Source organism: Sinocyclocheilus anshuiensis, unplaced genomic scaffold (genome assembly GCF_001515605.1).
Source record: "Sinocyclocheilus anshuiensis isolate Anshui unplaced genomic scaffold, SAMN03320099.WGS_v1.1 scaffold185, whole genome shotgun sequence".
NCBI lineage: Eukaryota > Metazoa > Chordata > Actinopteri > Cypriniformes > Cyprinidae > Sinocyclocheilus > Sinocyclocheilus anshuiensis.
In genome coordinates, this window is record NW_015539887.1 from 2,267,542 (window position 1) to 2,279,736 (window position 12,195).

Below are 12,195 nucleotides of genomic sequence, written 5' to 3' on the forward strand. Positions count from 1 at the left end.
ATATATATATATATATATATATATATATATATATAACCTTGTTCCCTTTACACACTTAGTTTTATTAAAAATGTGATAAAATGTACTATTGGCTTATGATCTTGGTCTTCAAGATCTTCCAAATGAACTCCTAATGTTTTCCATTTCTGCAATTTATGCTTAGTGAATGTTTATTATCAAATTTACATTTGAATATATTACAAATTATTCATAAACTTAGACAAAAAGTGTTTTTGTTTTGTTGGTGACAATGTGAAAGTGACAAAAAGAGATGAGAGTACTTTCAAGCACTATAATAGATGTCATGCACCAGCGGTCCAGTAGAGAATGAGGGAAGGTTTCGCCTCTTTTCTTTGAATCGCTCTGGCACGAGGGCGGCTGTGTTACTGGCAAGCATTGTCGGCACTCTCCGTCCCAGACTCATGGAAGCAATTCAAGACATCATTTAGAGGAGGAGGAACTCAAAGGTTCCTCAAGAGGCCATTAAAACATGTCAGCAGAACATCCTGCATTAGATTCCCACAGTCAAAACGAATTCAAGGTAAATCATGTAGTTTTGAAAGGCACATGAAATTGCTTCTATTGTATTTCTGTATTTATGGAGACGCATCCCTCATGTTTGCATGGGGCTATTTATAACTGTATTTATAACAGTCGTTTGTTTTGTTCTCTGGTGTAGCACAAAGACTTTTCACTGGAATTCAGCTGGAATTGATTTCAAAGGAAGGAGTTTGCTCACTTATGGAATTCTAGAAACAATAATTCTCCCATGAAAATCGCTTTGATTCTAGAACTGGGCTGAACTGTTGTCATTCATGCAACACTCATCCATCTATTTTTTCATTAAATGGTTTGCTTTTGGAATCATGTATTTGTTTACTTTTTAGTATTACTTCATTTTGAGACTCTATATGATTCAAGAACATCTTTAAACTTCAAAATGAACTGAGAAGTATAGTGCTTGACCCTTACTAAGTGATCCATTCGTAATCGAGAATGAAGGTTTGCGGACCGTCTGAATGGTCACTGTAATATGAGAGATATGTCTGAGTCCTCCTCATGAAGTTTAAACAGATAGCCCTGATAAGGCATCTCGCTGGAGGATGTTATGGCTGTGAGGCATCGTTTGGTAATTGCACAACAGAAAAGCAGCCAGATAAATGAATAAAGGATGAATAAGAATGAATACTTGTCTGAGCGAATTCAGGAGATCCCAAAGAGCTTATCTGGTTCATGATTACACATCCTTTGAGACTAATATTGAGTAAATATTCCATATTGTGTGTCAGGATAGATAAAGTTGTTGGCAAATTTAGTATTCCATTAAGTTTAATTTACAATGTATGTATTTATATTATTATTTTGTTTTGTGTGATACCACTGACTACTTAAGGCTGTAACTAGCATACTTCTCAGTACTTTCAGTTTTTTCAAAACTACTTTCAGTTTTTCCATGATCTCTTTCATGGCATGGAAGCCCGTTTCCGCCACTCAATAAAAAAGAAAAAAAGGTCATTGCAGTTTTAATCTCACAATTCTGACTTTTTTTCCTTGCAATTGCGATTTACATCTTGCAATTCTGACTTTTTCTCTCAGAATTGAGTGATTATAAACTTGCAATTGCGAGAAAAATTCTCAGAAATAGTCAGAATTGTGAGATAACTCGCAATTCTGACTTTTTTCTTGCAAATATGTGTTTGTATCTCGCAATTTTGACTTTTTTTCTCAGAATTGAGTGATATAAACACAATTGCGAGAAGAAAAACTCAGAAATAAAGTCAGAATTGTGAGATAACTCGCAATTCTGACTTTTTTCTTGTAAATATGCGTTTGTATCTCGCAATTTTGACTTTTTCTCAGAATTGAGTGATATAAACTCACAATTGCGAGAAAAAAACTCAGAAATAAAGTCAGAATCGTGAGATAACTCGCAATTCTGACTTTTTTTTGCAAATATGCGTTTGTATATCGCAATTTTGACTTTTTTCTCATAATTGAGTGATATAAACTCACAATTGCGAGAAAAAAACTCAGAAATAAAGTCAGAATCGTGAGATAACTCGCAATTCTGACTTTTTTTTGCAAATATGCGTTTGTATATCGCAATTTTGACTTTTTTCTCATAATTGAGTGATATAAACTCGCAATTGCGAGAAAAAAAACAGTAGAAAAAAACTCAGAAATAAAGTCAGAATCGTGAGATGACAACTCTCCATTCTGACTTTTTTCTTGCAAATATGCATTTGTATCTCGCAATTTTGACTTTTTTTCTCAGAATTGAGTGATATAAACTCACAATTGCGAGAAAAAAACTCAGAAATAAAGTCAGAATCGTGAGATAACTCGCAATTCTGACTTTTTTTCTTGCAAATATGCGTTTGTATCTTGCAATTTTGACTTTTTTCTCATAATTGAGTGATATAAACTCGCAATTGCGAGAAAAAAAACAGTAGAAAAAAACTCAGAAATAAAGTCAGAATTGTGAGATGACAACTCTCCATTCTGACTTTTTTCTTGCAAATATGCGTTTGTATCTCGCAATTTTGACTTTTTTTCAGAATTGAGTAATACACTCGCAATTGCGAGAAAAAAACTCAGAAATAAAGTCAGAATCGTGAGATAACTCGCAATTCTGACTTTTTTTCTTGCAAATATGTGTTTGTATCTCGGAATTTTGACTTTCTTTTCAGAATTGAGTGATATAAACTCGCAATTGTGAGAAAAAAACTCAGAAATAGTCAGAATCGTGAGAACTCGCCATTCTGACTTTTTTCTTGCAAATATGTGTTTGTATCTCACAATTTTGACTTTTTTCTCATAATTGAGTGATATAAACTCGCAATTGCGAGGAAAAAAACAGTAGAAAAAAACTCCGAAATAAAGTCAGAATCGTGAGATGATAACTCACAATTCTGACATTTTTCTTGCAAATATGCATTTGTATCTCGCAATTTTGACTTTTTTTTCAGAATTGTCAGATATAAACTAGTAGTTGCGAGTTATAAAGTCCAATTCTGAGGGGGAAAAAGACTCGCGTGTTCTCAGAATTGTGAGTTTATATCTTGCAGTTCTGAGAACAAAAGTCACAATTATTAGATTGTGAACTCGCAATTCTGAGTGTTTTTCTTGCAGTTGCAAGTTTATAACACGCAATACTGACTTTATAACTTGCAACTGCAAATTTTTATCACGTAATTCTGGGAAAAAAAAAGTCAGAACTTACTTCGATTCTAGAACTTGGTTGCAGGACTTCATTTCTTAGAACTTTATAACTTGCAATTGTGAGTTTATATCTCACAATTCTGAGAAAAAAGTCAGTGAATTTTTTATTCAGTAGCGAAAGCAGGCTTCCATATCATTACGTCTGAAGCTTAAAGGTTTGAAAAGGATTCAAAAACACTATAAAAATGGTCCATGTGACTAGGCCTTCTGAAGTCATCTGATAGCAGAGCTGGACTAGAAGAATTGTACAAAATGTAGTCCATTGCTGACTCCAAATTACGTGACAGAAATTGTACTTAATAACATAATCCATTACATTACATTTTAAGTAATATGTGACCCTGGACCACAAAACCAGTCTTGGGAAGTCGTGGCCTAATGGTTAGAGAGTCGGACTCGTAACCCAAAGGTTGCGGGTTCCAGTCTCGTACCGGCAGGGATTGTAGGTGGGGGGAGTGAATGTACAGCACTCTCTCCACCTTCAATACCACGACTGAGGTGCCCTTGAGCAAGGCACCGAACCCCCAACTGCTCCCCAACTGCTCCCCGGGCGCCGCAGCATAAATGGCTGCCCACTGCTCCGGGTGTGTGTTCACAGTGTGTGTGTGTTCACTGCTGTGTGTGTGCACTTAGGATGGGATAAATGCAGAGCACTAATTCCTAGTATGGGTCACCATACTTGGCCACATGTCACGTCACTTTCACTTTCACTTTCACTTAAGTCGCTGGGGTATATTTGTAGCAATAGCCAAAAATACATTGTATGGGTCAAAATGATTGATTTTTCTTTTATGCCAAAAATCATTAGGATATTAAGTAAAGATCATATTCCATGAAGATATTTTTTAAATTTCCTACTGTAAATATATTAAAACTTAATTTTTGATTAGTAATATGCATTGCTAAGAGCTTCATTTGGACAACTTTAAAGGTGATTTTCTTTGCACCCTCAGATTCCAGATTTTCAAATACTCGTATCTCAGCCAAATATTGTCCTATCCTAACAAACCATACATCAATGGAAAAGTTATTTATTCAGATTTCATATGATGTATAAATCTCAATTTCAAAAAATTGACCCTTATGACTGGTTTTGTGGTCCATGGTCACGTATAATTAGACTACTTTTTGATTACTTTTAGATTACTTTCGAACCATGAATAGGTGTTACTTAATTATTAACGTATTACCTTAAAATCTCAGTTTTTTTTTTTCCAAGTAAATTCATAGGTGAAAGGTTTGGCTGACAAATAAAATTGAGTACCCTGTATTACATGTAAATATAAGAAATAATGTGAATTTTTGCAGTTTGATGTGTTTGAAATATAAAAGCCATCCAAAGACATAATAATGATTAAGTAACTATTTAATGAAATAATTAATAAATGATAAATAAAAATTAATGTGTTTATCAGTAGTATTGCAATGTTGAGAAAACACTTCTTAAAATTGAGATGAAAGTTTGGAACAACACGAGTTAATTTTTGTGTGAACTATTTTCAGACGTAATGGATTAGAAACTGAAAACAACTTGTGAAAATATATAATGGGTTTTTGTTGCGTCTCCCTTTAGGCAGTCATTTCCATAGATTACCACTACCAGCCTCTGGTAAAATTCAATCTCCATAGAGGATAGAAATATCCACAGAGACAGGGTTCAGAATGTCAGTGAAATCAGCCTCAACAACTGCCTGGGAACAGGTGGTTTACATCGCATGTTATAAGGTCTCAGTAGTTGCTCTTTTGGAGTTGTAGAAAAAATGACAAGAAGGACAAATCTAGGCTGAAACATTGTGATAAATTCATTGCACATTTCTTTCAAAAGTCCATTGATATCCAGGGACTTGTTTGTTTTCTTCAAAGACAGTACCGACGCCATTAAGGCAAGTGACTAAATGTTTGTATAATTAATCCCAGTCTTGAGAACAAGACTTGTGTTGTTATCATAAATAAAATGATTTATGTAATGCGTTTAAAAAGGCAGATTTGTTAATGAGAAACATAATGAGGAACATAATTCTTGCTCCACTTCTATCGCAATCACCAAGTTATATGAAAAAGAAGTGGTCAGACTTCTGCCATCGTTACACCCAGTTGTTTTCTAGAGCAGAATGGATGATTTATGGATACTCCTTTGAATGCCATTTTGGTTACCTGATTCTTAAATTTCACAGGGTACCCAAAATAAGTGGCACAGTTGGTGGGAAGAAAAAGCTAAATTGTTGTAGACACCAACTGAGAGGCCCAGAGGCAATGCCAAGCCCCTGGAGATGGAGCTCAAGAAGACGTTGTCCTGAATCATGGTTAGTGTTGGATTACTGGTCATAGTGACAACACGATTACCACACAATGAATGTGCCTGGGCAAAGAAACTCAATATCTAATACCTGCCAGGCTTTGTTACATTGAGAAACCTGCAGCAAAGCACACACAAATTCATATGAGCCTGATTCATCCACTGAGGAAAATGGAACCCAACTAAAGTAAAACTCTGGGATAAACATGCATGCTTTTTTAAGAGTATAGTTAGTGGATCTATTTATGAATGTTATGTAATTACACATTCATAAGAAATGTGTAATAACAGTAACACTTTATTTTAAGGACCAATTCTCACTTTTAAGTAGCGTGCATATTACTAACATATTGGTTGTTTATTAGTACTTATAAAGCACACATAAATGCCTTATTCTGCATGACCATATTTTAGATGCTTAATGCTACCCCATACCTAAACAACTACTTTACTAGCTATTAATAAGCTGAGGAAAAAGTCATGGTTAATAGTTAGTTAATAGTGAGAGTTGAACCTTAAAATAAAGTGTTCCAGATAATATTTTTAAACATATTTTACCAGGGCAGCATAAAGACGATGTAATTTCAGAAACAATTAATTTTGTTGTCTTTTTAATGTAACATTTTACTATAACAACCTCCTTGCATGGTTTTATCATTATATATATTTTTTTGTTTTACAATAGAATATACTGTATACACTGCTGTCCAAAAATTTAGGGAGATTTTGGGAAGATTTTACCTGATTTTTAAAGAAGTCTCTTATGCACACCAATACTGCATTTATTTGAACAAAAATACAGTAAAAACAGTAATATTGTGTGAACTATTATTGCAATTTAAAATAACCATTTGAATATAGATTTTAAAATGTATTTTATAACTTTTAGCACCCATGTCATATGCTCCTTAAGAAATCTTTTTAAATATGCTGATCTGGTGCTCAAGAAACTACTACTACTACTACTACTACTATTATTATTATTATTATGATTGAGAACAGTTGTGCTGCTTAAAATAGTTGTGCACACCATGACAGAATTTATTTCAAATAGGAAACTTTTGTAACATTATAAATGGTTTTACTGTCTTTTTTTTTTTTTTAAATCAATTTAATGCATCCTTGGCGAATAGTTTTAGTACTAATATTTAGGCAAGGCAAGGCAAGGCAAGTTTATTTATATAGCACATTTCATACACAATGGTAATTCAAAGTGCTTTACATAAAAGAAAAGAAAAACATAATCACAACAATAAAACAAGGAATTTAAAAACTTTGAAAATGATTAAAAAAATTGATTTAAGAGGTTTAAAATGAATTTAAGAAAACGATTATACATAAAATCAATATATCAAAGAAAATACAGAAGTGATCAGATAGTGCTACGTCTATCTGAGCTGTTCTATTATTTAGTAGAATAATTAGTACTAATTTAATACATTTTATTTTAGGAAGTGAAAGAAGATTTAGGAAGGGGCTATCATCATCCTTGGCATCAAAAAGTTTAAAAATCACTGATTGAATCAACAGAGAACACATCAACATCTGAATGACAGTATATGCGTTTAATTAATATATGTGCCAAACGAATAGTTGTTTGGAGAGCTTTGACCTTTTGAAGAAATATCACTAAAGACATCTGAAATGACTGATGTCTATAGCGTCTATAGCTGAAAGACTATAATGCTTTTCCAAGGGCAATGTGTAATAACTGATTGATGTCTTCTGGACTCCTGTGAAGGTACCAGGAGATCATTTTCTGCAGGGAAAAACTAAATCCTGTATGGAAACTACCTGGATCATACCTTCTGCTCTCTAAAACCAGCCATATGGGGAAATGGCAAGCACATGTGGTTTTGATAGGGACGCAGTGTTAGTCCTGCTCCATGCGTTCTCTGAGCGGTTACCACAGAGCAGGACTGTTACATGCGCAAAACCAGCCCAATCTCACAGCGACCACATGCAGAGAGGATTGAAAAATCAACACACATGTTTGGAGTAATATGAAGGAGATCTCCATGTATTAAGTTGAGGCCCCATGCTTCTGTGACTCACTGAGAATTTAGTTTCATAGTGGAAGCGCTGTTGATCTGATCATGGGGTCCATCACTGAAAGCTTGATAATTTGATGGAGTTGAACTAAATTGACAGATGTTTAAAATTTGTTGTAACTACTTAAGGTTTCTGCTTTCCCTTTCAAAGTATAGTACACATTTACCACATTGATGCACCAGTCTGGCTCCAGGTTTTAATGGAATAAATGAAAATTCGGTTATCATTTACTCACTCTCATATCATTCCAAACCTGTATGACTTACATTCTTTGGAAGGATATTTTGAAAAAAAATGCTGCATGACACTTAATTTTACAGTGTCCTTCACTCTCAGAATAAAAGGTACAAATGTTGTCACTGTGGAAATACTGGTTATTGCCCAGTGACAGCTTTTGTATATTTTTTCCCGAGTGTTTTTACACGTTGCTTACTATAGTAATAACAGTACGTTATGCACAATTACAAGCAACTAACCCCAACCCTATGTACATGCTGTTAATTAATATTACTCAGTACTTGTGTATAATCGTATAATTGCACTGTAACAAGGCCACCTTGTATCACAATGATACTTAGTTTAAATTGTACGCAATTTAGGTTAAATTGGCTTGCTAGTTTTGTCACCTTGAAATTATAGTTCTAGCTGACATTTTTGTCAAAATTGAGTTATTCACATTCTGTGACAAGTTATTTACACTATATGAAGATTTGGGGCTGTTTATTTAGAAACCAAAAAGGTTCTATCTACAATGTCGAATTCTAACTTTGTTCTATTTGGGAGCCAATCAGCACTTTCGAATGCAGACAAAAGGACCAATCAGGATCTGCTTTCTTTGTCATGTCACCAGACTGCTCTGTGACAGCAGGAAAGATTAAATGTGAAACATTTTGAATATAAAATATTTTTTAATTAAGTATAGTGAGTGAAAATTTCTTTCAATGTTTATTAAACTTTGTGAAACAACTTTACCTTATAATTCCAAGTGGAAAGTGATTTATTTATTTATTCTATTTTATTTGTTAGAATTAGAAGGTTCTATCTGCATTTGACGTGTTCCAAAAATCTCCATTTACAAATTTGAGAGGATTTTGACATTATACATTTAGAATACATTTAGGGTCTCTGTCATTTATAATGAAAGAGATAATTTTTGCCATATTGAATGCAAAAACTTTGAAGCTCAATAGCTCAAAACCGCTCAGAATGCAGATATAATTCCAAGGTGGCGGTTTGTGTCATTTTGTGCAGGTGTGGGTTGTATTAATATGTTTATTTTGGGTGTATATCTGTTTATTCCCATATGTATAGGATGTGTTTGAGTGAGTTCCTTGCTAGGAAAGCACCTCAGTTTACCAGTGTTTATTCACTGTTCAGCTTCAGCTCACACAATTCAAGCAGATAAATCCCCAACATTATTGACTGATTCAATTATTTCAAACAATCAAATTGTTTTTTAGTCTTCTTCAAAAAACATTGTTATTACATTTATATCTTGCAATATTATTTTTCATGGTGGATGACTGGGTGTGTGTGCGTTGTTTAGCTGGGGAAGCGATGGCAGCAAGATGCACTATGGAAGAAGGCAGGCTGATGGAGGTAGTGTTATGCTCTGGATAACCTTGGTTCCTGGCATTCATGTGGATGTTACTTTAACTCATAGCACCTACCTAAAGATTGTTGCGGTACACTTCTTCATCGTGTTCCCTGATGGCAGTGGCCTCTCTCAGCAAGATAATGCATTCTGCCACACTGAACAAAATTGTTAAGGAATGGTTTGAGGAACATGACAAATAGTTCCCTTTCAGTCGGTCACTCTCGACGTCACGTCGGATGACCGACGAATTGGGATCTCGCTTAGAGAGACCAATCTACTTCGAGTGTAAACTAAACGAGCCAATGCACATTGGCATGCGATTATTGCATCCAGCTGCTGCTGATTACAGCGTGAGTATAAGTAGGCAGCAGATGCAACGCATATTCAGCTTTTCGCTTCGGAGCCGTCCTTCAGGGAACGAGGGTTACCATACGTAACCGAGACGTTCTCCTTGATCTATAAGTTCCCCACATCTCAAACTGATTGAGCAAATCCGATCCATGGAGGCCCCACCTCACAAGAGCTGCTCAGCAGGATCTGCTGCTAATATCTTGGTGCCAGATAACACAGAACACCTTCAGAGGTCTTGTGGAGTCAATGCATCAGAGCTGTTTTGGCAATATTAGGTGGGTGGTTTTATAGTTGTAGCTGATCGGTGTATAAGCATTTTGGATTAGATATCCACATGAAATGTGCATTCACACAAACACAAAAAAGAGTTATCGAGGAAAGTAAAGCGTTTAGTTAGACTCATCAGTCACTGGTCTAATTCTGGGACTTTCTCACAGCTGCAGCACCTGACGTCGTGGTCATCATCTCATTCAGGCCAACAGCAGCTTCCAGTTTCCGTTAAGCGGTTCAATGAGTTTCTCTAGAGAGGGAGCTCTGCACACACTTGCTGAATAAATGAATTCAAATGGGCTCTTCTGTCCTATCTTCGACCTTCGGTCAGCTGTCAGCTTTCAGAGACACTCCACATGGATTATGAGATGGGCGGATCATTGGACACAGGAAGCATTTTACACAGGTCAGGCCGAGAATGATGACGAGAAAAAAAATATCATCTCTCCAGTCTTAGTTTTAGCACAAAAGCCACCTCAATTTCTAAAAGCTGCCTAATGACAGTTGGACTTAAAGGGGTCATATGATGCGATTTCAAGTTTTCCTTTCTCTTTGGAGTGTTACAAGCTGATTGTGCATAGATAAGATCCCTGAAGTTGCAAAGACTAAAGTCTCAAAACCAAAGAGATATTCTTTATCAAAGTTAAGACTCTGCCACGCCCCCCTAAAACGGCTCGTTCTAACACGCCCCCACATATCTACCTCACTATGTGGAAATATTTGCATAATGCCGCCCAAATGTGCACGCAAAGAAAGAAGGCGTGGTTTCAGTAACCGCAGTTAGTGTTGAAGCAGCCATGTCAGGGAGACGCTGTGTGTTTCTAGGCGAAAGCAAAAGCACTTTATTTGGCCTTACGAAAGTAGATGCATTTAGGAATCTTTAAGATTACTTACAACAGAACAGCAATGCATTTTATGGACGACCGTTTCGTGAACCTAGGAGAGGAGGTAATTCTGACTTTGCTATGACAATCTGGCGCTTCTGAATCAGCTACTGTTTTGTTATTAGTTTAAGTATTTGCTATTGACTGTTCAAATGCGGAGTTTTGCGCATCGTGTGTGTGTGTGCGCGAGCGAGCGAGAGAGAGAGAAGGAGAGAGAGAGAAAGAAGGAGAGAAAGAGAAAGAGAGAGAGAGCGAGAGAGAGAGAAAGAGAGAGAGAGCGAGAGAGAGAGAGAGAGGGTCAAGAAAATGAGCTCCTGATTGTTTTATCTTTAATGTTGTTTTAAGACAAGACAGACATTCAGTTTTGATGAATTGAAGACTAGAAAGACTTCCTACAACCAATATTACTTGAAAGAAGATTTTAAATTAACCAAGAAAAACAGGAAGAGGACAGCTAGCTGAGAGTGGCCCAAAAGGTCATACAACTGCCTCAAAAGAAAAGAGAAGAAAGAGAAGAAAGAAAACTCAAAGTGAGTACAGATAAACTACATAAGATCTGCAGTCAACTACCTTCGTTTTTGGGGAAAAGATTAATAATGATCTTTAAAAAAGCATCATATGACCCCTTTAAACCCTCAGAATACAAAAGTTATTTGTGACTAAAAGTGAACGTAACTTGCTTCAGCTCAGAGTTTTATATGGAGTTTAACAAAAGTGTCATTATAAGACTGTTATAAAAGTATTATTACAGTGTTATTATCTCACCTAATTATGTAATTGATGCATTTATCCAAAAAGACCACCCAAGTGATGAATATCTGAAGCAGTTTTTCATAAGAGCCAACAATAAGCACTGTACTGTAATAAATCATTGACGTGATTCATTATAAGTCTTTGAAACGGATGTGGGAAACAGTCTTATCAGACAGGACTATGAGTGGTTCCACAGGCATCCTTTTTTTAATCTCTTGGAAATTTCTTTTCAATTTCACCCAGAAGATGGTTAGCTAGAAGATTGTTCAATAACTTGTTCACAGATGTTGATTTCAGAATAGATCATATTTCATATTTATGTGTCTGATGGGACAAAGTTGATCTTCCGATAGCAGATTGTTCAGTATGTCCTGTGAGAACATCTTTTTACTCATGTTGAGACTAAAATAGTTCTCTGGTCTTTGTTGTTCACCACAATGAGTAACTTTAATTCATTGAAGTCTTTGAGTGCAGGTTTAGTGAGGTTTCTCATGTTCGGGCTTCTGTGGCTAAAGTGGAAATACTGACATCTTAGTGAATGTCTGGAAGTGAGAAAGAAAATGCTTAGAAAAGATCAGGAATAAACTCAGTTTTGTATTTTAAATATTAATTGCATTTAAGCTAAAAGATAAAGGTCTTATGTGTCATTATTTCTGTTTAATAGGTTTACTAGAGCTGGAAGTACTGAAGTACCAGCAGTTAAAAATCACTGATGTAGGTCCTTCCTAATGTGAACAAAAGCCCCATGGTGTCAGAAACCACTGTCATCG